The following is a 4,187-nucleotide window of genomic DNA, read 5'->3' on the forward strand; positions in this document are numbered from 1 at the left end:
CCTCAGATTCCTTTGAATCCCAACGAGGAGAGAAAACATGTCTCAGATTCGTTTGAATCCCAACGAGGGTGAAAACCTGTCTCAGTTTAGTTTGAATCCCAACGAGGGTGAAAACCTGTCTCAGTTTAGTTTGAATCCCAACGAGGGTGAAAACCTGTCTCAGATTCCTTTGAATCCCAACGAGAGAAAACCTGTCTCAGTTTCGTTTGAATCCCAACGAGGGTGAAAACCTGTCTCAGATTCCTTTGAATCCCAACGAGGGTGAAAACCTGTCTCAGATTCCTTTGAATCCCAACGAGGGTGAAAACCTGTCTCAGATTCATTTGAATCCCAACGAGGATGAAAACCTGCCTCAGATTCCTTTGAATCCCAACGAGGGTGAAAACCTGTCTCAGATTCCTTTGAATCCCAACGAGGGTGAAAACCTGTCTCAGATTCCTTTGAATCCCAACGAGGGTGAAAACCTGTCTCAGATTCCTTTGAATCCCAACGAGGGGTGAAAACACACATTTCATAAATGTGTACGCAAGCGTGAGTCCAATGTATTCATTTTTCTTAATCTGTTTCTCACTTTTGGTTTCAATAGTGGTTTAAAAATGCAAAAGCTTTTTAAACTCTTCTCTGGTAACATTACAAATTACACACAAAATGGCAGCTCAAACAAAACAAAATGGCAGCTCAAACAAAACAAAATGGCAGATCAAACAAAACAAAATGGAAGATCAAACAAAACAAAATGGCAGATCAAACAAAACAAAATGGCAGATCAAACAAAACAAAGAATGCACATACAAACCTTCTATTTCTTCATCTTTGATTTTGTAAAAACCCTGTCTCTCAGTCCTCCAAAAACAAATGAAGCGGAAGGACTGTTGAAAAGAAATATAACGTTAGAACTTGAGTTTGAAGAGAAACTATGATTGTCCCCCCCCTTGGGGATTTCATTATATGAGACAATCACACAGGGATTTCATGACAACTTAGATGGACTCAGATGAATACACTCCCCATCACAAAGATGAGTCCCTTCAAAGAATTCAAAGTAATTATTTTCTTATTCAAAGGTAAAATAGGACACGCTTTCATCTTTTAACGACTTCATCAGTGCTTGACAAGGACAAAAGGTAGTGAGGTCTTTCTTACAGAAAATAGGCACGTTTGACTAAAAGATCAAATGGTAGAATATCAGAGTATGTTAGAATTAAAAAAAAAAAACTCAGTTAACATTGATGATGGATGGAACCCCGATCCCCACTCCTTTGGTAGGATTTACGTAGAGTGGAGACCAAAACGGGAAACAGGAACATTACGAGAACATCAGCTAATACGCTGTACCCTCATAGTGAAAAACAGCAACAGTGTACGTCTCTATAATGAGTTAGTAATGTTGGTCAGGTATGGTACTCTATAATAAGCAAGTCCATGGCGGTGGAAACAAAACAGGAACAAGGACTTTTCAGCGTTCAGCATGCCTCTACTTCGTATTCGAAAACTGTCAATACTAAGTGGTTGTTCCACTGGATATCATAAAGGTGAATGCACCAATGTGTAAGTCGCTCTGGATAAGAGCGTCTGCTAAATGACGTAAATGTAAATGTAAATGTAAATCGACAACCTTTACCCTCCAAAACGCCAAGAGGAGCAGTACATGGCAAAGGAAATGATCAACAATAATGTACCTGTTATTGCTCTTGATTCCAGGCTGTCTATGATCTACAGCTGTACTTACCAAGCCTTATTCAAGGCATTAGGGCTTTTTAGCACATACATCTCAATCAGAACTTGACGTGGAAACCTTCATCTAAACCACTAAAAAACACGTTTTATTGGTTACATGTGATGTGGCTGTCAGTAAGTGGGTGTTAAATTACATCAGTTATAATTGAAGCTTACCTCATGTCATGATACAGTAACAAGCTTTCACATGCACTGATTAGGTGAACACACAACACACACACACACACACACACACACACACACACACACACACACACACACACACACACACACACACACACACACACACACAACACACACACACACACACACACACACACACACACACACACACACACACACACACACACACACACACACATACACACACACACACATACACACACACACAAACACACAGAATGCTTTAACTCTCAGCTAATATGCTGTAACAAGCTTTCAAATGCAATCACTGATTCGGTGAACACACAACACACACACACACACAACACACACACACACACAACACACACACACACACACAGAAATGCACACACAGACACACACACAGCTAATATGCTTTAACAAGCTTTCAAATGAAATAATTTCTGACTTGGTGATACCAACACGTCTGTCACCGCTGATTGGTGTGTTAGATAAATCACTGTGTTCTGATTGGTGTGTTAGATAAATCACTGTGTTCTGATTGGTGTGTTAGATAAATCACTGTGTTCTGATTGGTGTGTTAGATAAATCACTGTGTTCTGATTGGTGTGTTAGATAAATCACTGTGTTCTGATTGGTGTGTTAGATAAATCACTGTGTTCTGAGTGGTGTGTTAGATAAATCACTGTGTTCTGATTGGTGTGTTAGATAAATCACTGTGTTCTGATTGGTGTGTTAGACAAATCACTGTGTTCTGACGGGCCTGAGGTAGAGAACACAGACCGATTCATTTATTCATGATTTATTACTCGAACATTAACGATACACTCTGTATACAAAAGGTGTTTTAAATCAACATGAGGAAGAAATAGGAGCAACTAAATCAGCATAAAATATCAGTCAATTTGATGCAAAAGTAACCCAAAGCATTATTTAATGATTCATTAAAATGATTACCGAGCTGACTGGGACAATCTTCAGTAGAATGGGAAACCAGTAGCCTGGGTACAAGTCTGTTTGCGCTACCATTCCATTCCTTTGCCAGTTGCCACTCCTTGTCATGCCAACTTTAAGGGTGTTGACAAGTTTTGAAGTGCATGTACTGAGTGTATTTATCAAACTGTCAATTGAAATCAATCAATCAATCAATCAATCAAATGAGTGGAATGATAGCAGAAACAGACTGGTTATGAACAGACTGGTTTATCTCCATCTCTTCTTTCAAAGACTCAATCATGGACACTCTTACTGAGAGTTGTGGCTGCTTTGCATGATGTATTGTTGTCTCTACCTTCTTGCCCTTTGTGCTGTTGTCTGTGCCCAATAATGTTTGTACTATGTTTTGTGCTGCTACCATGTTGTGCTGCTACCTTGTTGTGTTGCTGCCATGTTGTTATCATGTTGTGTTGCTGCCATGTTGTTATCATGTTGTGTTGCTACCATGCTGTGTTGTTGTCTTAGGTCTCTCTTTATGTGGTGTTGTGTTGTCTGTCTTGTCGTGATGTGTATTTTGTCCTACATTTTATTTGGTATTTTCTTTATCCAAGGCCCCCGTCCCCGCAGGAGGCCTTTTTCCTGTTCCTAGGCCGTCATTGTAAATAAGCATTTGTTCTTAACTGACTTGCCTAGTTAAATAAAGGTAAAATAAATAAAAAAAGAAAAAAATAAATACATGAAATGCGACAGGAACATATTTGAGTGATGTTTTTCTGCTTCTGGGCACAGCATGAACATCTAAGAGTTTTCAGTTTAATCGTACAAATCAAATCAAAACAACTCTCACCTTTCCGGCAAGAATGATATACAACGGATTTTACACCTCACACACATCTCTCTCTCACACACACACCCCTCACACACATCTCGCTCACACGCACACACACTTCACACAGATCTCTCTCAAACACACGCACACACACAAACACATCTCTCACACACACACAAACACCTCACACACATTTCTGTCACACACACACAAACACCTCACACACATCTCTCACACACACACACACCTCACACACACATCTCTCTCTCACACACACACACACACACACCTCACACACATCTCTCTCTCACACACACACACACACACACACACACACACACACACACACACACACACACACACACACACACACACACACACCTCACACACATCTCTCTCTCACACACACACACACACACACACAAACACCTCACACACATCAAACCCAGATATAACACCCACTTCATTTCCTGTGGATAGCTAGACAACACTGAGTTAACAGGAAACCCAGATATAACACCCACTTCATTTCCTGTGGATA

General features: G+C 40.1%; 1 long non-coding RNA gene across 1 annotated transcript; it reads right to left on the reverse strand.

Annotated features, from left to right (window-relative positions):
* Positions 1-812: 812 nt before the first annotated feature.
* On the reverse strand, positions 813-1,971 carry LOC115190184 (uncharacterized). Its single transcript, XR_003877127.1, has 2 exons — positions 1,894-1,971; positions 813-869 (listed from the first exon to the last, which is right to left on the reverse strand). It is a non-coding gene; the product is annotated as an uncharacterized LOC115190184 (long non-coding RNA).
* Positions 1,972-4,187: the final 2,216 nt, after the last annotated feature.

The sequence above is a fragment of the Salmo trutta genome, unplaced genomic scaffold (genome assembly GCF_901001165.1).
Source record: "Salmo trutta unplaced genomic scaffold, fSalTru1.1, whole genome shotgun sequence".
Taxonomy (NCBI): Eukaryota; Metazoa; Chordata; class Actinopteri; order Salmoniformes; family Salmonidae; genus Salmo; species Salmo trutta.